Source organism: Parasteatoda tepidariorum, chromosome 4 (genome assembly GCF_982258835.1).
Source record: "Parasteatoda tepidariorum strain Cologne lab strain chromosome 4, Ptep-v5.0, whole genome shotgun sequence".
In the NCBI taxonomy this organism is placed as follows: Eukaryota; Metazoa; Arthropoda; class Arachnida; order Araneae; family Theridiidae; genus Parasteatoda; species Parasteatoda tepidariorum.
In genome coordinates this window covers 30,892,505-30,917,904 of record NC_141758.1, presented here as the reverse complement: position 1 = coordinate 30,917,904, position 25,400 = coordinate 30,892,505, and the positions used below count along the sequence as shown (strand labels likewise).

Genomic DNA, 25,400 nt, shown 5'->3' with positions numbered 1-25,400 from the left:
AGTAACAATTTTGTCTAGTTACCCACCAGAGTGTTTTGGATATTGGGGGAAATTAGGTGGTCGCATCCATATTTAAATTAATGGAATAATTTCAAGCCCAAACTACAGTTAGAGTCACAGTTATAGCTATAATAACACAGAGTTATGAGCACCCTCTCCATAACTGACTGACGATTTATTCCAACAGTTTAAGCATATTTATTTGAACACATGCGAAACTAAAGTTATTAAAGTCAGCAAAGTTGAGCATATATTTGCATTATTTATACAATGCGACATCAGGTTGCGTTGCTTTAAGGCGAATTCCAATTATAGAATTATATTTGTTTATTTTAATTTGTCAGCTTTTACTTAAACTATGTTTTCGTAAACTTTGACGTGCTCTGCAAATTAACAATTCTCGAAAGATTTTCGCTATAATTTATTTTAATTTTTATAATTATTACTGAATGTGTTTAAAGTAATTTTTATTATAATTCTTAGGAATTTATTGTGTCTAAGTTCATTAAAAATTCAAAACGACACTCATTAATGTCTGGTTGCAGCGTTTTATTTAGAATTAAATATTACTGTTAGAGAGTTATAACATTTTTTGCCTACTTTTAGATTTTACCTACCACGAAATGTCAGTACCAATATTATGTGTACCGAAAAATTCTGTCCCCGAGAGAACACAAGCCATTATACAAGCTTGAAAGGTGCCTTTATAAAAATAAGTGGTAGGACATTTATTCTCAAATTTTTATATCACATCTACTGCTTAGTTCTGTCTTCCGTTACACTTAAATATGTATTCACTTACTCTTTTGTGTCATATTCATATATACTGTTTCTTTTTAAGCTAGAACATTTTCATCGAATTAAAGACTAAATATCTTACCACTTTCTTTGTAAGAGAAACTTTTGGATTATTATAAAAAGACATTTTTATACGTACTTGCATATACAGACATTGCCATTAGACCTAATAATTTGCATAGAATAATGCACTTTCATTCATTCCGAGAATGGATTTTCAGAGTGGTTGTAAAACTATAAATGAAATACAATATGAATCAAAAATAAATTTATATTTTGAACCCGATGAAATTCGCTTGCGTAATGATTATTATGCTTTTATATATTTATTGTAATTATTTATATGTAGTGGTGGTCAAACTCATTTATAATTATCATTATAATTCAAAAAGTTAATTGGAATAACCCGAGTATTGCTACCACTTTAAATATGAAAATAAAATCTTCCGGAAAATCCGGAAGAGTTGGCAGGTATGCATAAGTATATAGCTTTTATGGGTTAAAACCCATGAAGGCTATATAAATTCATATCACCGGAAAATTTAACTCATGTACCGAGGATTTTTTCCAAAACTCGTAATGGTAGTATTGTTAAAAAGTAGTGTTATCTGAAAATTAAATATTTCATTTGCTTTAAATTAAATTAAAACTTGTGTTTAGTACTTTAAAACGAATTGGCAACCACTTTTGCATTTTTATCTTTTTCCTTTCCTTTACATTATTATTTTTTGTGAACCGCTGCTTAAAATTTAAAAGAATGATTTGAAATGCAAAATCAAGCAACTATCAAAACTTATATTTGAATTTTATCATATATACGAGCAAATTTATTTTTGGTATATTTTGGGAATTGATTTATCTAGTCCTACCACTATTTTAATGGAAAAAATAAAATTCTGAAAATAAAATATTCCAAAAGTAGTGCATAAGCAAATATATAATTTTACCAAACAATTGAGTAAATTTAATTTTTGACGCATCTACAGCAGAATAAGCAGTTTTATTACTTAATCAGTTACAGTACAGTTAAAAGAGGAAAACAGTTTATATTTTTTAAAACTAGTTCCAGATCAATTTAATCCCTTAGCGCACAAATTTTTGATTTAAAAAAATGTTAAAGAATCATTTTTTTTTATTTAGAAAACATATTTTAGAGCCTTGTTTTGGAAGGTATAAAGAAAGACAAAATCAAGTGAGGAAAGTGCACCGGCATGAAATACAACCCCTCTGGAATTATTTCGAGTGTGTGGACAGTTTGATCTGCTTAGTGCGCTCGAATTAATTCGTGTGCACACGTAAGTTAAAGAATTTTGAACACGATTTTGGTAAATAGTTTTTCTATAATGAACATTTTCGGGAAAAAAAATATTTTTTGCCTGCTCGAAAAAATAACCCCCATTTGTGAATAATGATAAAAATAAACATTTCGATACAACAATACTTGTTTTTATTTTATAACCGCCGTTGAACAGCCGAACCAATTTTTTGAGTTTACTACTCCTAATGTTCAACTCCGTAGCCCTTGTAATTTTTAACCCAATCCTGAAGACAAATAAGCTCCTGGATCAAGTATTGGGAGAAATTTGTCTTCATGGAGGTCTTTTTGATAGAACTAACCCGCATTTGCGTTACATGGAGAGGAAGACCACGAGAACCTCCCACGGTTATCCTGACTGCAAGGGGACTCTAAACCTTGATTCGTCTACCACTGAGGATATTTCACGTCAGCTGTGTGGTCGGTGCAAGCCGGATGCGGTGCAAGCCGGATCAACCAGCATTCGCCGGGATTAGAACCTGGTTCCTCTCATTCGCTCTATCCCTTGAGCAATACAACAATACAGATATATTTTGAACTACAACAACACTGATACATTTTGAACTACAATAATACTGATATGTTTTGTTTAATTCAAGATTTTGGAAACTATTCGCAACATTTTAATTGTGATTAACATTATTATCAGCATCGCAGCAACGGCCTACACTCTATTTGTTATGAAACCCATGAATTTTTCATCTTCATTATAAAGTCTGAGCGACCGAAAATTTTGCCAGCTAATTGTGAATTTGTAATTATCGAACGATAAAGGAAAGTTGCAAATTAATACATTTAGTTCTCATAATTAATCAAAAGTTAAGTCCATTAACTGAATTCCATGTTTAGGTAATCAATTATATTAACACAAACAAAGGGAGGCTGTTCTCTCTGTGGGGTACATAATTGATTGTAAGTAGTTTTGCGGTCTGGGAGAAATTAATTACACTCTTTTGTAAATAACATTCATAAGATGTAAATAAATTAAAGACGTTGTCTGAGTAAATTGAATGCACTTGAAAGCTCAATTCAGAACTTCTCAAAACTAGATGATGGAAAATTGTATTTTTATTTGATAACTGTCAAATTATTTTGATAGTTTATAAGTAACTTAGTCTCACTTTAACTTGCATCAATGACAAAAGAATATGTTTATAAAATAAAAATAAAAAATTGGAATGAATAGAAAAAGAAAATGTATATAAAAGAAAAGAAATATTTGAAATGAAAGCATAAAAAATAAGAAAATGTAAATGCTAAATACATTTTAAGAAAATGTGTATAAAATGAAAAACGAAATGAAAAAAAAATTTTTTTTTTTGGATTATTATCGTAACTGTCGAATGTAATAATAACTAAACGCAGTTGTTTAACAAAATATAATATCGCATAAAGATTTGTATACTGCAGGTCTGTAAGAGAGCTGATTCTTATTTAATGTACTAAAGAACTTTATAAAGTTTCAAATAAGAAATTGACAACCATTGGGCTGTAAAAGAGCTGATTCTAATTTAAAGTAATATTGTATAAAATACAGTATAAAAACCTCGATAGTTGCTGATCTAAATATCGTCTGTTCAATAAAAGAGCTGATTCCTATTTAATGCACTATAGAACAATATATAGAATCTCGTAAAAGCATTGGGAAAGTGCTGGTCTATAAACGAGCTGATTCTTATTTAATGTAATTTAGAACATAATATAATACGTCATAATATTTTTAGCAACAGCTAAAAATATCACATGCCAAAAGAGTTGATACTAATTTAATGTAGTATAAAACAAAATATATTATGTCGTAAGAGCTTTGACAACTGTTGATCTATATATCAGCTGGTCTATAAAATAACTGATTTAAACTTAATGAAATATTAAATAAAACATAAAGTGCCCGCGCTAAGCCCACACCTCCTAGAAAGAACAGGCCTCAGCATGGGTTACCATAAATATCCCTTAGTAGTCCAAACGTAATGACATATTTTGTATTTTTAACCACTGCGCAGCTTAGTACCCCTAACGTAATGACATCTTTCTTATTTTTCGTCTACTGCGCAGTTAACTTCGTCACATCGGACTACTAAATTGATCCGTGCTGAGGCCTTTCTACTTCTAGGAGGTGTTGGCTAAGCATTCGCAATCTCGTCAAGTGCAATCAAATCGTAAATTTGGCAAATAAAATTGTGCTTTACCGAAAGTATTGGCGAATAACTTTTCCACTGGAGAGAAATTATAATTGCATCAAGATGAATTTTTCTAAACATATCATCATTTTTTAAATTTCAATTACAGTAATTTTCGGTAGATGCGCGGCATAACCAATTAGTATTGGGTCCAAGTAACATAAGCTTGAAACAAACGTAAAATAGTTTTCTATGGCAAAATTGAATCATAAAAAATTGCATTTGGCGAAGACTTTCGAAAATCGACGAAAACTTTTGATATTTGGCTAATTTACTGACTAATAATTTGAAATCCCTAATGTAGACCATGAATATAGTATGTCATTAAAAAACTATAAAAGAACTGATTCGAATTTACTGTAGTATAAAACAAAATAACTTAATCTGGTCTATATATCAGGTGGTCTATAAAACAGTTGTTTCTAATTTAATGTCAGATAGAACAGCATGTCGTTTCGCATAAAAACTTTGGTAACTGCTTGTTAATAAAAAAAGCTGATTCTAATTTAAATTGTGTTAAGCAAAATGTTTGAATATGTTTTAAGCTCTATATTGAACCGAAAAATGTTTCGATATAAGCATATTACTTCCTTAAAAACGACAATGTGACTTTCATTCTTCAACACAGCTTGCTTTCAATAGCTTTCGTTTAAACTTTCTATGTAACTGCGCCATTTCTTGAGAAAATACTGTCTTTGGTAATCCATTGTAGTGTTGTCATTAACACTAGCAGAAAACAGAAACAGATGTTGCCTATTTGTCGTGTTTAATAGCAGGCAGTGATTTGTATTTGGGAGAAAAAAGTAGGACACAAGAGTTTCTTCGGCCCCAATGCGCAACAATGTCTTTGCCTGAAGATTTGTATTGTCGCTCCTCTGACAGAAATGGTTGTCTTCGACTGAAGAAGAACTGTTTATTGCCTAGTGAAAAGAGAGAACACAGCAGGGTTGGACTACTTACTTGCATTTCAAACAGCTGTTGTTTGGGTGAAAAATATGGCTTTCGAAATATTACTGTCGCCTAAAGCAAACGTTACAGCTTTTAGTAAGATTAAAGTTTGAAACTTGGTAATTTTCTATTTCTTGATTTTTCTCGGTCAATGAGATCTTATAATAAAACAATGTTACAAGATGTTCTCAATTTAGTGATTATCTCAAATTGCAATAATTTATTCAAGACATTGTCTTGAACAAATATTTTTGTCCTATAAGGTATAAATAAAGCCATACTTTTTAAATGATTTTTGGTGGAATCTGCGAATTTTTCTCTTGTTACCTTTAAGCAAAAGAAAGAAATTTTCCTTGCTGAATTCGGAACCATGTTGCATGAAAGATCATTGTAAGTGGGTTCTACTTCTTATATATTAGTTTCGCTGCCTTTCTTTAATCTTTTAAAGGACTGTGCAAAACGAGCAAACATTATATTGTTCACTTTCTTGTTGGAAATGGGTTCTTAAGTAGATATTTTCACTCCTAAGCCAGCATTATATTTCCACAATATTCCACTTTAGCAATAATTATTCCAGCAAATACTTCCACTTTAGCAATAATTATGTGTAAGACATAAAGTTTCTACCTGTTATTTAGGTGGAATGAATGAAATTTTCCCTTTTAATATTATACCAAAAGGAAGTCACTATTTTCCTTTTAAAATACAGAATCACGTGATATGAGCGATTACTATAAGTACTGTTCCTCTATTAATTTTGCTCTCTATGATTTTAAAGGATCGCGGAACCTGTTAACCCTCTTTGTTATTCATTTTCCTGCCTGAAATGCTCCTTTTAAATAAATACTTTCCCTCGTAAACCAGTATTTAGAAACGAATTCTTCACTTTAGCAATAATTAAGTGTTGGATATGATTCCAACTGTTTTTATTCTAACTGTTATTTAGATGGAAAATGGAAAATTTTTACTTTTAATACCGTACCGAAAGAAAGTCACAATATTCCTTGCTAAATCCAGAACCACGTAATATGAGCAATCGTTATAAGTAGGATCTACTGTTTTTCTATTAATTTTGCAGCAACTCTCTAGGATTTTAAAGGACTACGAAACTTTTAAACTCTGTTTATTATTCATCTTCCTGCCGGAAATGCCCTTTTAAATAAACACTTCCACTCGTAAACCAGTATTTAGAAACGAATTCCCCACTTTAGCAATAATTATGTTCTAGATGTGAAGCCATCGACAGAGCAATTGCTCCAACACGAAGAGAACAATTTATGTCTGGCGCCATAAGTTTAAAACAAAATACCCATAAACACCGAAAGTTCTCCCCCTAGGCATTTCGTAGTTCCGGCTATCTTTTTCCTGGAGATTCTCCTGTTCTCCCAAAGCGAGGAGCTTTTGACAACCGGAAATTGCCATCGCCGTGCATGGGTGTTGTGACACCCTTTTACCAGGAAATGTAATCTTTATGTTTATTGGTGGTATCAGTTGTATGGTTCGGATACTACGTGCCCTGGTTTAGTAAACAAAAATTCAAACCGGGGAAAAATCTAGCGTTTTATGATGAAACTTAGAAGTTTGAATGTTACGGATTTTGTTACATATTTCGGATAAATATATAAATCACCTGCTAGATTTATACTGAAATGTGCAAGATAAGGGTGAATAAGTAAATATGCGACTACCTTTTTCTATGAACTTTTTCGTTTGCAAGGTTTTATATATTATTTTATATAAATGCTCATCAAAAAATCTCATTATATGGTAGCTATCATAGAATATGCGAGAACTGAAAAAGTTAATCCAAAGAGATAATTTAATAGTTAGAGAAAAACAGTGAAGTAAATTTATGTTTAAAGGGAGTTGAGCGGTTTCGTTTCTTCGGAGAAAAATAGGTATTTACAAAAATCGTATTAAAATTTTATATTCTATTTCTTAAATTTCATTTTGCTTGTGTGATGTTCAGTCAGTTTTGCAATTTCTAAATCTAATGCTTATTGAGGAATATTTTTACCCGTTATATTATGTATATATTTTAACTAAATTTATTTAATTGGGTTTACTACTTTATTTAATTTTATTAACCTAATTACAAAGATATTTTAATTTTACTAATTTATTGAATTCAGTAGTGCTTCCTTCAACAACCGAGTGATCAAGCTCAGAATATAAATTATTATACTATATCACGGAAACTTTTTGCTTTACTAGTATTTTGTTGCCGAAAATTTTTTCATTAAATCAGGAAATTGAAAAAATAACTATCCTAGCGATGGGAAAAACATAACAAAATGCAGACCAATGTGTTTTAAAAAATGCAAAATAAAAATTCAAAATTATTTTGATAAATAAAAAAATGCATTTGAATTCTTAATTTTTTTTTTAAGTTCAACTTCAAACTACGAAGTTTTGTTTAATATTCTTCTAACAGTCGATTTCGATTAAATTTATTTCTAAGATGTATGGTTGTATCAACTTAAGAATCGGAAAGTATAAGTAGCAAGGTGCATTTTAAACATGTTCTGGTTGAAAGTTCGTCAATGGAGAGAAGAGAAGGGCACCTACAGGCAAATACTCTGCTACAATACATATCAAAGTACTTATGTCATGCTATACCTTTCAAAAAGCAAGCAAAAATAGTGAAATATTTGCAAAATTTACTTTGTATTTTTTAACCGTTTTTTAAATTATTTAGGCGTGTCCGGAGCAGTTGGCATCTCTGTAAATAGACACATCACATAAGATTAATTTATTTGCTTGTAGTGGTAGTTAAAATCATATTAAATTAAATTTATAAATCCAAGAATTAAAAAGAAATTTATAAGATTCATTACCACTTTAAATATAAAAATGAAATACTACGCAAAATCCATCCGTAATAATCAGTTTGAAGCCATCATAATATTTACATTTTAATTAATTTAAAAATGTCGCCATTATAAGCTTTTAGACCAAAATATAACTCTTTAATTTAACACGTTCACGCCGGGGTGACCCACCAGTGGGTCACGCTAGATTGTCACATCTAGGCAGCGCACCTGAGTAAAAACTGGTAACAATAAATTTCATTTTTTAGTTTTTTTCCGGGAATAATAAAAATCCATAACTACCGATTGTTTTTAACGGATGCAAATTTTATATCAAATTGCTTCTTCGCCGTGGTAAATTTTCTTACAGTGAATTGTTGAGAATAGATTAACTCCTCCCGAATATTATCTAACATTAAAATAGTTCATCTATCAGTATTTTCTCTTTTCCCGTACCAGTATTTTAACTTTTCCCGGCGTTAACGTATTAAATTGTTAACAAATAATTGCTATTTTAAAAATAATCGTTATCCAATCTATTTTAAATTGTTACCAAATAATTGTTATTTTGAAAATAATTGCTACTGAATCAGTTATAAATTGTTAACAAATAATTGTTATTTTAAAAATAATCGTTGCCGAATCAGGGTCATTTTGCTTTTTGTTTAAATTTTTCATTTTTTGTATTCTTTAATGATGGAATGCACTTATTTCGTTGTATATTAGCTCACCTTTTCTGTTGTGGACATTACCAAATTTAAAATTTTTTCGATAGTTTTTATTCTGAATCTGATTGCTTTTATCTTAATTAAGTGTATTAATTCATTAATTTTAAACGCTTTGAAAAATGGAAACATTGATAGCTATGCATTTTTTATACGAAAAAAACGCAAATTATTTTTTTGTGCCGAATACAAGAACATGTTTTATAAACCTTTTAAGTTAAAACTTTCAGAAATATTATCTAAATTCTATAAAAAAAAACTATTTCTCATGAACAGATCTCTGAGACTAATGCATAATTAACATCTCTCTAATATTCAGATTTAAAAAAATTATCATTAGTAAATTTTTTTCGACTTCCTTAACATTATTATTTTATTTCTGGAAGTAAAATAAAAGTAATACAAAAAGTCAATCACATGTATTTGTAATATTGTAATTTGGTTCTTTTTGAAATAAATTAAAAATAAACAAATGTATGGTACTTTAGTTTTACGTAGACTGTATCTTTCAATTAATCATCTGTCATCAATCATTATAGTGATATCTTCCTCGGCTACCCATACATTATCTATAAGCATGAATATCATAATAATTAAAATAATGTACGATACATTTGCAGCGTTAGAAAGCATCAAACTTCGCAGTTTGTAATCGATGTCTATTAAACTAATTATTGACTATATCCGATTGCTTTAACGTACGGCCGTATTCATATCATTAGTCTAAAGCATATAATTAATCAATGAGAAGTTAAATAATAGTTGCTTAACCGAATTTCGTATTTGGCAGGAAGTTATCAATCAATATTTCTACTTATCTACTAAGCATCTACAGAATAGCTTTATTTCAAATAATGATTACGTATACATTAAAGTAAAACATTATTATGCATATTTATTATCAGTGCTGCATTGCTGAAAAATAACTTTTAGGGATAAGAAAAATAAAGGTTTTTATTAGTACGTTTCTCTACAAAAATTTGATAGAAAGCAATAAAATAATATATATATATATAAATGCATATTCTAAATTTTAATATTATAGCGATGTGAAAAGTGCTTTTATGAAAAAACGCAATATATTCTCGTTTAAACTAGGCAGTTTTTTTTTTGTTATTACATTCTAATTTAACGAATTGTAGTACTATATGGTTCAAATTCCAAACATATTTATTAAAGATACTTATAGTGTTGGTTCTACTATCCTGTGACTGTTATTGTAGAAATGATAGTATTACCATTAGTTACCATAGTATTACCATAGTATTACCATTAGTCTTAAAAAATATTTTCTGTAAGACATTATGTTATATATAAGATATCATGTACAACATTATGTAAGACATTTACATAAGATACTATGTGATATATATATGACATTAGTGATAGTTGATTAAAGAAATAATTTTTAATAGAAACACCGAATTGAAACTATTTGTGTCTTTCACGTTTATGGAAAAATGGTTCTCACAAAATAATTATAGCACGAGAAATTTAATAATATCTTTGATTTTGTCGCAATATAAGATAGTTTGGTCAAACGTAATATAATAACGAGATCTGGAATTTTTGCACTACGTCTTGTCAAAATCAGAGTGGTAAAATGAGATCACATTAGTTCCACCGGAACATTCTACTTTTCAAAGAACACTCTCCGTTATATAGGAATGCAATATAAGAAGGTTGTTTGGTATTTTCCCTTAAATATGTATTTCATACTTTCGTTACAAGTTTGAATATACATGACAATGCTTTTTGGCGCCATATATACTGTGTCTCATTACGCTAGAGCATTATCCTTGAGTTCACCCTTTCGCACCGGACGGGACATGTGCTGTCCCAGTCCATGGGTGAAAGCCCTTATATAGCAAGACGGAAAAGAGAAAAACCTGGTACGTAAAACATTTCATTCCAGCATTTTTTTCGAAAAAAATGAAATATCTGTAACTATCAAGATTTCTTTTATAATTCTGGCATATATATATAAAACTGCTTCTTTTCCAAGATAAAGTAGATATTGTTGAAAAATTTAAGAAAAGAATAAGTAAACTCCACCCCAAAACTAGCTATAACAGAAATGGTTTTACTACCAGCCTTTCCTCTTTTCCGTCTCGCTTTCACCCCTGCTGATTTTTCGCCGTATTGAAAGGGCTAAAGGAGTTATATTGAGTTATACTTTACCACTTTTTTTCATAAAAGAGCCTTTAGCTTTATTGTAAAAGGTGGTGCGTGCTTTCGCGTACATCATTAGAAAATTTATGATCAGGTATTATTGGACTAAAACTTTTTGTTTACAATTAGAGTAATTGTATACTGACTAAAAATAGGAAAACTTTCCTCATACTTGCAACTGTTGGCAGCTTAGATTATATATTATGCTGACCTTAATGCTAAACTAAACACAATTGCGCCACTGCCAATGAAACGCTGATGCCTACATTACCCATCGCAGCTTACTCGATCTTAGGCTGTGAGTTGCAAAAGTAAATGTTTCGATTGGGCGGACAGCCGAAAGCGGAATGTCCAGTATTTAGTCTCCAAGCATGCTTGAGGTTTATTCTATCGACCCACTGAAGGGATAAAAGACTGAATCAACCTTGCCCTGTCCGAGGATTGAACACTGGACCTGGAAAAGCTACCTCCCAAACACCGAGCGATAGATCTCCACACAACTCCGACTTTCATACAAAGCATTTTTTTATTTAACGTATGAAGTAAAATGGTTTTTACATTTATATACTTTAATGACACCTATAAAAGATCCGATATTATTCTTGTTGTTATTTTGTCGCTTTCCAATATAGCAATCCAAGTAAATTTTTAAGGCAGAGGATAGGTTTTCTTGTTTTTCAGTGGCACCATCTTCGGCCCAGAATAAGACTTCAGCTACACACTAGTTTCATCCAGTATTACATGAAGGACCAATTCATGCTCCATTCATTCACCCACAGATCGTAATTTTTGCCTGCACTGAAGAACGATCAATCTCCAACTCAGTACCCCAGAGGTATTGATTCATTATTGGAACTTGGAGGACTTTATGACCCTGATAGATTTGACGTGCCCCAGTCATCATTTAAACACACAGGAACTCATCTGCCGACGGGGATTCGAACTCATGCTCAAACGGATACAGTTCAACGTTCTATCAACCTGGCTATCCAGGCCCTCTGATATTTTGAATTTATGATTAATTTATTGTATCATCCATTGTTTGGTAAATTAGTAGTAAAGATATTTTCCCCGCACCTCTACATGTGAACAAACACCACTACATCGTTGCCCATTCAATATTTTAATATTCGAAAAAAGCTTTTTGTGACTTTCATTTTTTAAGTACAAAAGCCTGTAATGTATCAGTCTGTATAAACATGAATCGATGCCCTCTTTCATGATGTTAAAACACGCGAGAAAATATCACGAAAAAACTTCTTGTTGTTTTTCAATATTATAATAAAAAGCTATGTGATTCATTTTCTTATGTTTCTCTTGGTCGTTCTGCCTCACATATTATGCGTATTTTGAAAAAAAATTTAATCAATAAGAAAATAAACAAAAACTTATGTTTCTTGACTTGGATAAAAGCATACAACTCTTAACTTTCCATTGGTTTTGTAAAGGCATTCTAAAGTGAAGCTAACACGCAAACCTTAAAATTCAGATAATCGTGGTGTATTGACAAAAGACTTAGACAAAACATTAACTCTAACATTTTCTAAGAGTTTAGTGTAGAAATCGGCTTTTTGTGTCCGACATTTTTTAACTTTTGATACATTGCAGTTTGAATTTATCATAATTTGGAATCAAATTATATTTATATTATTATTTATACTTTTTAAGTGGTAGTAAATTTTTTGCAAAACTATTAAAATCTTGATTTCATAAATTTTTATTTTAAATTATTTTGCCCACCACAACGTATATATTAGGTATATATAGGTAATGTAACTTTATAAGGTATACTTCAGGTAAGGTAACATAGATACATATAGGGAATCATACAATTGTGGATTTCGGCTCTGACATAAGTATATAAATTAAAAAGTTATGTTATTAGTTGTTATTCATCAGATATGTAACTACCATTTGTGAAAATCGGAAGGAATACGTATCTATAGTCATCTGCATTTAAATTAGCTTTTTTATTAACATCTGAAATAACCTCTACAATAATTGATATACAATAGAGCAATTTTTAGGTAACGCTTTTTGAAAAAGTTATTTAAATATTTTTTTTTAATATTACTATTTATATAGCTTTTTTATCATCATGGGAAAAAAAGGTTAACGAAAAAAAATAGGGAAAATTTTATAACTTTTCTTAGTTTAACCGGGTTTATTAGCTGAGAAAGATTATTGATGATACCAACAACAGTGAATAGTCTTAACAGTATTAAAAGATAATTAGGTAAACAATTTTTGAATGATATTTCTAAAAAATAATTTTATTTTCTTATATTAAAAAAGAAAAATAATAATATTGTAACAAATCGAAACAATTTATAATTAAAAGAAAACAAACATTTGATACACATGAGAAGTCTTTCGAGAGAATTTGTAAAAATATATTTGAAAAAATAGGCATGCAGTTAAAACTAAATCAATTAGAATGATCTGGTTTTTCAAGAAAACTTTTACACTATTCTTATATTTTCCAAAAATTTAGTATATTTTATATGTTAATCTACTTCTTACGTTTATTAAATAAATTTTATAAAAATAAGAAACAAATAAAGGGGGACAATAATGAAAAGAGCACAAATAATGCCACAGTCGCACAATAGTTTTGGTGCTATATAAAATGAAGACTTTCTTCGCTTGCTTCTGTGAGCAACTGAAACGATCATCACCTGGGAAATATTCAATACCGATAAATAGAAAATTCATTTGATAACAGCTACCTGTAAAAGTTTATTATTTAATTATTACAGTAAATTTCCACTTTATTAATAACAACCATTTTTCGGAAAGGGCATTCAGGCCTTTGCAGAGTGCGGTCGTGTTGTGACTAGCTCTGTGCGATTGAATCATGTCAGAGTAGGTTATATTCCTGGATTTGTACCCTCTTCGCGTGTAGGCTATTCCTCACGCGGCGGCTCTAATCATCGATCCGGCAGGGGAGGCAAGACTATGTCTAGCGCTCCTTCACCGACTGCATTTTCTAGAACGGTTCCCGACGGAGATACCAGGCCATGTTACTCAGGAAACCCAATACCAGAGACAGTACTGCCGAGCCCACCAGTAGAGAAACCAATCATGGAATCGGAAGAAATCGAACAAGTTCCTGAGACCATCAACATCACCCCTCCTATGGAGATTGAAAAGAACCAAGAGCCGAAAGAAGAGGCTTCGGCCTCTGAATCGGAGAATGCTGCCAGTAACACCCAAGAACCACCGATAAAGAAGAGGAAAAAGAAGAAGAAGAAGCCCACCAATGTTGCTAATACCACTCCAAGCCCTAGTACTACGACACAAAGCTGCTCTTCTCCTTCCGAGCCCTCTACTCAGCCGGAGACTAAGCCTACTTCTTCATCTACATCCACGGACGAGACTCCCAAAAAAGACAAAGAGACTTCCAAAGAAACAGAAAAAGCTCTGACAACCAAGCATGCCAAAATACTCATCCGAGGATTGCCAGATGATTTTGATACAGATAACATTTTCCAAGAATTTGGAAAATTGGACTTAAAAATTCACAAAATTATGCAGTTCAAGAAGAGGGTGGGCGGGGCCTATAGGCTCCTCCCCCTTTTTCTCGTCATCGAACCAATGGCAGACCAGGAAAGGATCTTCGCAACGAAATGTATACAACAGTTTACCATCAGTGCAGAGAGATTTCGTGGCGGCCGCCGGCCAAAACAATGCTTTAGATGCCAAGGCTTCGGCCATACGCAGAGATTTTGCTCCAATCAACCAAGATGTATGAAATGCGCAGAAATGCACTACTCATATCAATGCCAGAAAGATAGAAGTTCCCCCGCCAAATGTTGCAACTGCGAGGGAAGTCATACTTCAAATTTCTCTGGGTGCGAGGCCCGCCCCAGAGGAAAAATTTCTCAGACAAAGGATACACCTGCCACCTCAGCTCATCGACTTCTTACAATCATCAAGGAACTGCAGGAGATCCTAAAAAATCAAGAAGTGCTAGGTCTACTTCAAACTCTTATCAAGGGATCTTCCCCTTCAGAATGATGATCTTCTACTCCAACTCATGCCAACCCACAACAAGGACTCGATTTTTAATCGAACTCTATCGACATTATTACAGGCGCCTACGGGCACTACCTTAGATGAAAAAGTCAATTGTCCGCTTCGCGGACAGGTACTTTGTATCTTACTATAGTTCAAGTTCAAGTTAATAACAACCACTGTTAAAATGATTTATTCTTCTTGCTATTTTGAGCAGTTAAAACGATCATCGCCTGGTGAATGCACTGAAGATGAAAGTAAGCGAAGCAAACTATAAACTTATAACCAGAGAAGTAAGCTTGAAAAAGACAATGAAACAAATACTAATGATTTGAATGAGAATCTCAGATGCTCTAAGACTCAGAAATAAAAATAAGGAGAGAGATTTTAAGAATATCTTAACATATTGACCTTTTTTTTATGTATATTTAACACGTTCACGCCAGTGCGGGCCACCGGTGGCTCACCTTAGTAAAAACTGGTAATAAATAAATTTCTTTTTTTGTTTTTTTTTTCCAGGAATAACAAAAATCCATAACTACCAATTGTTTTTAACGGGTGAAATTTTTATAATGAATTGCTTCTTTGCCGTGAAATATTTTCTTTCAGCAAATTGTTATTGTTGAGAATAGATTAACTCTTCCCGAATATTATCTAATATTGAAATAGTATTCTTCTACCAGTATTTTCCATTTTCCGTCCAGCTTTCAGGCCTGGGTGTGAATAGCCGGCGTGAACGTGTTGAGTTATTTTGATGTAGTTGTGGTAATATTTCTTTACTTCTAATTTACTAAAATATATAAATAAATAGAAAAAATAACGGCACACTTGAAAAGTTTTTTATCAGAAAATATGAAAATTCCATAGTTGTTAGAGAATATGATATGCATACCAGCCAACTTCAATTCTCTGCGACGATGATTTTTCCAGGAGGTACTTATGACACCACGAAAAATGACAACTACTGGCTGGAATATTTTTATATTATTCAAGAGTTTAAACACACGTATGTTAATTATTAGGTATTAATATACATACATAATTAAATTTTATGGAGTAGTAGTAAAACATATTTTAAAGTATATTTATAAAACCTATTTTTGAATCGAAAAACATGAACTACCGTTTTAAATATAAAATCTTTTGGAAAAACTATAAGAATATACGTTTACGGAGATCTTAAATTGACTTAACTCATATTCACTGTCCTAACTATAACTAATTAGTAAAGTTGCATAGTCGGGAACGAATTTCACATAGCTGTTTGCATTTCTCACTTGAACAATATCAGAGATGCCAACTAGCCTGCCTTCGACGTAGAATTTTATAAAGTGGTAGTGAGGTAAAGACTAAAACTTTTTAAATTTCGTTTATATTTACTTTGACCACCACTTCATATAAATAATTACAACAAATATATAAATGCATATTAGTTCTTACGATAGTGAGTTTCAACCTGATTATAATATAAACATATTATTGAGGAAGATAGTTTTTCGGTAACTGTTTTACTACCTCTTGGAAAATCCATTCTCGAAAAGAGTGAATGTTGGCAGGTATGCATCATAACTTTATCAACATAACTTTTCTACTACTAGAAAGCCTTGTTCAACAAAGTGGAACAAGTTGGTATAGCAGGGATACCAACTGCCCCGCTTCCGGAATAGTTTTAATAAAGTGGTATCAAATTATATAGTACAATTCGTTAAAGAAGGATAGTTACGCCTACTTTTTATTAGAGTAACCAGTAGTCTCATGCTCTAACGTTGCATTTTATATGATACTTATGATTTTTGATAGTTAGTGGTGAAAAAATTACTTAAAAGAAAAAATACTAAACTAAAAGTAACTTAAATTACGCTACCATTAAAAAATACTATTTTACAAAGCGGAGCAAATTGGCATCTCTGTATAATAGTAATAGAAATAAATTATACAAAAATTATTTTAAGCCACTGGTTAAATACGTAATAAAATTACAAAAAACAGCATTTTTCTATAAAAATATAATTTATTCAAGTTTTTATCAAAAAGAGAAATAAAAATTCAATTTCCATAGTAACTCTAGAATTATGTGAAAAATAACTAAACAAATAAGGCAGATATACTTGAAATCGAATTGATAAATTCTCTCCTAGAGAAAAAATTTGATCTCAGTCTGAGAGCAACTCTAGCTTTCTACCAATAAATAACACTTAATTTTTCTCAAAGTTTTGGATTTTTCTAAGAAAAAAAAACGCTTTTATGAAAAATTTAGAATGTTAAAATAGAACATTAAAAGAACGATTGATGTCAGAAAATTTTTTTTCTGCCATTACCGTCGGTAATTTCTTTTTTTTTTTTAATTCGATATTTTTTTTTCTAGTGATGATTGAGCAGAAACTATAAAAGAAAGATTCTTTCAAATATTTAGCTTCTAACATTTTTTCAAAGCCATGAGTGATTTGAATAATTTTCTGTACGATATGAAATCTTCAGATCAAATTTTTCCGTGCTTTGACTTTATTTTTTAGTCTCTCATCACATATTTTTTTTTCTTTATTTTCCTATTTTTTTTCCTAAAAAAAATTGGAAGACGTTAGCCAGGAAAAGATTGCTCTTTTTGTGGAGGGAATATGATCTTTCATATTTATTCATAAGCTCTGTTTTGAGGCTTTTTTTTCTAACTCTTTCTTTAAGAAAATTTGAATTCTTTTGGTGAAGTGGAACCAAGTATGGCGTGTAAAGGACGATCATAAAAAGATGCTGAAATTTTTCATTCTACGATCTTATAGGTTGTTCTCTTTTTGTTCGGATAAAGTTATTTGTGTTCGTTATTCACAGAGTTTAGGTTATAATATAAATTCTAAATAAACCAAGAAGATTACAGCCTAAAGTATAAGTTTAATACTTATTTATAGTATGTGTAATTACACTATGAATTTCAAAAATAGACGGTTTAAGAACGTTGTTTTTTTTGTTGTTTTAGAACTTTTATATTGGAGATAACGCAGCTGCTAACTCATCCAAATTTTTGAGAGGATTATATCTTTTATACTTAAAAGCATTATTTATGCTTTAATACCGCGGGGGAACAATTTTCTTTTATTTTATGCTGCAAGCGATTTTTGAACGGATCTTAGATATTTTCAAGCCCCAGATTTTAAAACTGTAATCAGCTTCTTTCTAGCTATAGTTTTCATGCAACTGAAAAATACATTCATAACCAAGAATTTTTTTAAAATTCAATTGAGTGAAAAGTGGAGGACCCCACTTGTTTGCTACATAGGGAGTGATAGAAAGAAAAAGATTATACATTTCAGTTTATGTTGAAATTTATTAAATTAATACTTTATTTTGTCTTAAATGTAATTTTCAAAAGAACAGACAAATCTTAGTTTATGTTTATAAACCTATACATTCTTTATAAGCTTGTATATTCAGAAAAAAAATTAACTAAACTAAAAATACCATTTTGAAAAAAAAAATATGTAGCTTTCCAAACAAATGTAATTTTATATTTAAAATCCATTTACCCGAATTGGGAAAGATCAGGAATCAAAATGCAACAAAAGTATAAAAATACAACATTAACCCTTTATTTCTAGTAAAGGTAAATTGAAGTATTTTTGGAATTGAAATTGTTTTAAGAACAGTAATTGATATAACAAAAACAACTCATTTTGTTTATAAAAATGCCATTTTTTTGGTGGTACATATATTTAACATGACCTATTAGGAACTTACTGACTTTTGATTTTCTTTATTTATAAAATAAATTCCTTAAATGCTACAAACTTCAAAAAGAATTATGTATTTTATAACTTTTATACGTTTTTTAAAAGCCAATTTTATTCAAACTCACTTCAAGAAAGCTGAAGTTATTAAAAAATGGAAACCTAAATTAAAAATGGTAAAACGTGGTGGTAAGTATACTTACCACGCCCTTCAAAAGGGTTAAATGCAAAAGTAATATAATTAAACCAAATATTTGTTCCCCATTGAATACATTCGACATTTAAAAACTTTGTTTCAAATTTTTATCATCATTACATAAGAATAGTTTAAACGTACATACTAAATACTCGGTCATTGCATTATAAAGCATAGACTGCCATATAAAAGATTATTATTTTGTAAAAAAGAAACAATAACACGGACTTGTGCGTGACCAGCATGAAATATCGAAATGCATCCAAATGAACAAGAGGACTATTGTTACTGTTTCTATATTGATATTTAATTGAATGTTGGTTTAGTCTCACAAATAGCTTGCTGCCACTGATAAAAATCAGCTGGCTGTAACAAAACAGTGAGATAAACTTAATTGGAAACTGACATAAAATTTCTTTCCACTAAATTTAAATAATTAACATGTTGAATACCACGCTAATTTAACATGGCTTGCCCGTCGGGCCACAACGATAAATAACTACAAACTAAATTTGCAAATATTAAACATATTTTGCTAGTTTTTGAAAAGGTTTAGCATGGCATATCTTAAAAAAGGGGTAAATTACATAAGCCTACAAAATGTTAAGAAATAATGAAGGATAAAAATCTACTAAATTGACTTTATTAAACCAATAATCACAATTAATAAACTACCACTTTAAAATATATATTTGCCGTCGGGAGCAAGTTGGCATCTCTGATAACCGGTTAAAAGACAGTACATTGTATATGTTATGACTGCGAATACGTTTCAGTTGTGATGGATATGTTATAAATCTTCAAACCAAAGGTAAAAATAAACTTAGTTTACTGCTACCTTTTCGGATTAAAAACAGTCTTGATACATTTATTATTAATTAAACTGTATCGTAAAAGGTACTGAAAATACAATTATAGTTTGTCTAAGTTTTAAATAGTTATTGCTATTTTCGTATTTTGCAAGAATATAATAATGCACCTTTTTGTTAAAATAAAGCCGAGCTCAAAAATAAATAATAACGTAAATAAAATGATAGTAGTACATGTTAATCTTTATTCCAGTTACTAATTTTATCAAAATAACAAGCTTTTCGCTACTCTTTATTACATCTAATCTTTTCTCAATAAAGAAAAATAATCTAATGTTTGTCCATATATTATCGTTATAAATTCTATGTATCTCTTTAAATGCAATATTGAACTATTATTCTGTTACAGTTATCCCATGGCTTTTAGAATTAGCATCAATCGATATGAAGCATTAAAACAATCGTTTGTGTGCACGGTGTAATTATGGCTTGATATTTGGATGGTCGTTAAGGTAACAACTTCAACTCATATTAAAGGATCTCTTGTTATTTTTCTATTGATTCAAGTGCAATATCTTTCTCGAGTTCCAGTACAAAAACAAGTTAATGGAAGAAAGATAATATTTATTTAGTCACGTTATCTGCTTTTGCAAGTATCTAAGTGTAATATTATGCGAAATCCATTTGTGTTTGCTTTCCTTACGGCTGTAGTTGAATAAAGCAGGTAAATCTGGCTGCGATATCTTTATTTGTAATAATGTTTCTTTTCTAAAAAATATTTTTAGAGGTACTACTTGTTTCTACTGAAAAAACTGAAATTTAATGCTACTGCTTATTTTTCAGAAAGTTAAAAAAGGACTGGAAGATTGTAAAGAAAATACTTTTTGCTGGTTTTGTAGAAATTTGATTACGGGTATGTTTCCTTTCACGACTGGCATGTTTCGTAAAATAATACAACATTATAAGGAAGAACACTACATATCTTTATTGAAATTAAACTAATGAAAACTACTAACATCACAGGGTCCATAGATTCGATTAAATTCTTTGAAAAAAGCTAACTAACACTACTAACGTGAACTGAACTGTATTAAACATCTGGGCACATCAGAGTCACCCCATCTAAACCATCACCTCCTACATCAAAAAGCCTCCACAAGGTTTTTACTAAGTAGTCTGCGTAGACCATTTAAAAACTCAAACAGTTGTGCGCATGAACCCAAATTCTATACTCTAATTTTTATTTTATTTCCAATGGCTGGCCAATTTAAAAGAACAGAAAGGATTAAATAACAAGAAAAACAAGGCAAAAAGAGATAAATAGAATAGAATGCATAGTGACATGCTTAGCCCATACGGTCCCTAGCCTCCCAGTAGCGTCCACACACAGTAGCGGAGATGAGCGCAGGACAGACGGAAATATGGGGCAGGTCCATGTTCTCCCCAAGGCGACAGAGCTTGCATTTAGGACAGTCAAAAATGTTTATACTAAAAAGGTGTGTGGTCAGACAGTCATGGCCCGTTACAAGTCTAAAGAGAGCAACTGCCTTAAACCTGGGCTAATTTGGGAAAGTTAAATATGGTTGAACCAGGTTTTGTGTATATTGCTTTTACAGAGAGCATGTTCCGGAATTGGTTTCGGATCAGCAATTTAAATTAGTGCAGAGAGATGGAGCAACGAGATGCTTGGACAACAGTTGTTCCTTTCTTGGCCAAGAAATCAGCTTTTTCACTATCCCAAATCCCGCAATGTCCCGGGATTCACTGGATGACGATTTGCTTACCTTTTAGTGTCAGGTCTTTCAGACAATCAATGCATGGAGATGGATTGGGGAATCAGTGGAGAGTTAATATCAAGAAGTGCTGCTTTAGAGTCAGATAAGATGACGGCGCTAGAAAATTGGTCAGTACGACACTGTAGTTGTTTTAAGGCAATTAGAATAGCCTCGATTTCACCGTCGTAGGCAGAACTACTTAAAAGTTACGGTGTCGAAAATAATTTCAAACATAGTTTACGAAAAAGCTAATACTTTAAAACATAAACTTAGATACCACAATTTTTTTTTCTTCTAAAATGCAAAAAAAGTCTACAGTCCTGAATATAATATTTCAAAAAGAAATATAATATTTTATTTTATAACATTTTAAAAAGGAATATAATATTTTATAATATTCAATTATTAATATTTTTTAAAAGTTAGCCTGTCAGATTCTTAGTTTGCAGTAACGGGAAAAGTGTCTTTACGAAAAATGTGGCAACAGGTGTGCATATAAATTGCGTGGATATTTTATTCAATTAACAAACAATTTGAGCTAAAGAAAACATAGCAATTGCTTGATTATAGAACAGGATATATATGACAAGACGCATAATTTTATGCAATTAATATATTGTGTTTGATACGAGTAGAAATGGCTGAGAATGAAAGAAGTTAATAGTCTTAAGCATTTTAAAGAAAGAGACATCGTCGTTTTAGCACTTAAAAGCCTTACTATAAGAAAAATATAAATAACAAGTGCTTCATATTAACTTTCAAATCATTCACTTGTAGTGGTGTCGAACATGATTTCAAATCAAATTTATAAAGCAAAGAATCATATATTAAAACTAGTTACGCAAATTACTGCACTTTCCGCCAAAGTTTTAGTTCATTTTTGGTAAAACGTGTAGAATACGAATGATTACGCCAACTTTTTAAGAATGTCACAAGATAACTGCAATTAAGTAGAATTTCATATGATACTTGGAACTTTTGTTATGTAGTGGTGGAAAAATTACTTAAACTAAAGAATTATTTAATTTTTTTTGCCATTAAAAAATATATTTTTACAAAGCGGAGCAAGTTGGCATCTCTGATTGAATCATAGACTTAGCTACCACTAGAAATTTTTTCACCCAAACCTCACAAAGTTGGTAGCCCTATGAACATATACAATTATTCAGATGAATTAGTTAGAGCCCCTAGCGGGGCTGATGCTAGGATAACCATCACATATGAGAATGAGAACATATACAATTGTTGATATTTTAATACATCTCTGCACACCGCTTAACATTATTTGTTCAAAATAATGCGTATGTAGTCACATTTTACCAAGTTGTGTGATATCTTAAAAATAAATTCTTACTAGTATCAACGTTATTAAAATATCTCTAAAATTAATTTCTTATTCCTATTATTATGTAATACGTATATTTTTTATAAACTAACGATCTTATTAAAAGAAGCATTGAGAATAAATCTGTTAGCTTTGTATTTCATAAACTAACGCTTATAGTGGGTTAAAATCCTTGTTTGGCTACTTGATGATTGTTGACAGATACGTGATTGAAAATCTAGCAACGCCAGGCATTACTGCCGGTGTATTGTTATAGGTATAGAATAATGGCTGCTTGGATTGTATATTCAAATGGATGCGGTGAGAGTCATTATCGTGAACATTCCAATGTCAAGAATTTCAAACATAACGCGTGATTCAAATGATTTTGCGAATTACACATGAAACATTTTTTAAACATGTTGTTGGTAAAGCATGACAAACATTTATAGCTGAGGAATTAAATTTAGTTCAGGACATAATAGTGCTGGCTAAATAGAAAGTGATTAATTGTAATTGAGGAATGAAATTTTTAATGCAATAAGCTGCTTCGGTAAAAAAAAAAAGGCAATAATCTTATAAAATGCGTTCATTCGGAAGCAACTGTACGTATGAGCATACATTAAATAATACTAATAACATTAAATAACATTAAATAATAATAATATCTCTTAATATTAAAGACACAAATATATTTGTTTCCTTTTGAAAAATAATTATGTTATAAATTCTATCATATGCTTTGCAATAAAAAATATTTTCGATTTAAAAAAAATACACAATAGATAATTTATTTACAACTAGAATTACTGATATTTTTACTTATCAAGAACGACTAATGCGATTGAAATGAACGCAATAGAAAAATGAGAACAAATATTTGATTTCTAATGAAAATATATAAATTGAGATGTTTCGTTTGTATTTACATTCTACAGTATAATTATTTTAGGAGAAAATTATTACATTAAAAATTTCATTTTCAGAAAGAATAATATCATTATAAAACATTTATACATCATTTTAGGTTCCAGCATGTGATTTAAAATAAAAATTATTAATTAATACTTTACACAAATTATTATTAGGCATTGTAAGTTTGCTTCATTTCGACAGAAAAACATTTTTAGAGAAAATTATAAGCCGCGATAGCCTGGTTGTTTGGGTGTTGGTCTCAAGTCCAAGAGGTCGGGGATTTGATCACAGCCGGCAGAAGATTCCCCGTGAAGTAAATGGCGACAGATGCACGTTATATTTGGCAGGTTACAAAGTCCTCCCTGTTCCCATAGCAAATCAAGAACTCTGGGGGTACTGAATTGGAGATAGATCGTTTATTGGTTCAAGTCAAAATTACGATCTGAGGATAAATAAAAAAAGAATGGATGGGTCTGCCCTAAAAACCGGCTGTGACGTGTGAGTGGCTGAAGTCGTATTCTTGACCGTAGATGGCGCCTCTGAAGAACAAAAAAACGCACCCTCTGTCTTAAATTTGCTTGGTTTCACCAGGCAGGCTTGCTAGTATTGGCAACAACAACAGCAACCGAGAAAAACAAGAAAACCCATAGCATGACGTAAGTACTATAAAATGGTGAATTCCTTCAGTGGTGAATGCCCTTCAAATTATTTAGAAATAATGGTGGTTAAAAATCTACTAAATTTAATTTATAAAACCAAGAATTACAATTGATAAACTACCACTTTAAAATACATATTTGCTGTCCGGTGCAAGTTGGCATCTCTGTATTCAAATGACAAATGTAAAAGATAATATAATTCCCGATAACTGTTGCAATAATCTTGTAGTTTTTTAACGTTATTTCAAATCTATTACATTTTGAGAGCAAAGACCATAATTATTTTCGTCTACTTTTGAAAATGTTTCAAATTATCTAAATACCTTTTGCAAAAAAATAATAAATAAAAATAATAATAAACTAAATGATAGCGAGAAAGAAGAATATGGTAGTAAAAATAATCTCAAATTTTTCGATATAATTTTTTTCTTCTTTTTTTAAAAAAAAAGAAGATAGAAAGACAATTATTTTCTACACTTGTTACGTTTCAAAATTGTTGACAACACAATTTCTTTTGTATAAAAAATTTGAACTCCTAAATTGAAGTTGCACGAAGTTTTGATGTTTTATTTTTTGTCGAAAAGAACGAAAAAACTTTTGAGATTTCATTTATGAAGTGAAGCAATGAAGGAGGACGTTTTACGATGTCGCTTCAACACTTTGGAAAGTCGTAAACCCAAAATAGAAAATAATGACCGTCAGAAAACCTGAAGTTGATAAAACTTGTCTCATAGAAAGAACTAAAGATAGAGTTATCATATAATAAAAAACTGGTAGGGAAGTTAATTAGATTTTATATTATTTAAAATGCTTTTAGAACTTACTAACAAGTCAAATTATTAAACAAATAAGCAAACTGAATGCTAATAAGTGAATTATTTATGAGAAAAATATCTGTGGAATTTCCTAATGAAACATAAATTTTTCCCATATCTGTTATAAATTTCCAATTTATTATTTTTCACAGTGAAATGGCGATGTTATTGGAACAAATTTTACAAAGAAGTGGGTAAAACTCTAATGAAAATATCTATATTATTA

General features: G+C 30.6%; 1 protein-coding gene across 1 annotated transcript in view; it reads right to left on the bottom strand.

The window, feature by feature from the left end:
• Positions 1-25,400, bottom strand: part of LOC107447924 (uncharacterized) — a 229,877-nt gene that overhangs the window by 108,705 nt on the left and 95,772 nt on the right. The window lies entirely within an intron of this gene.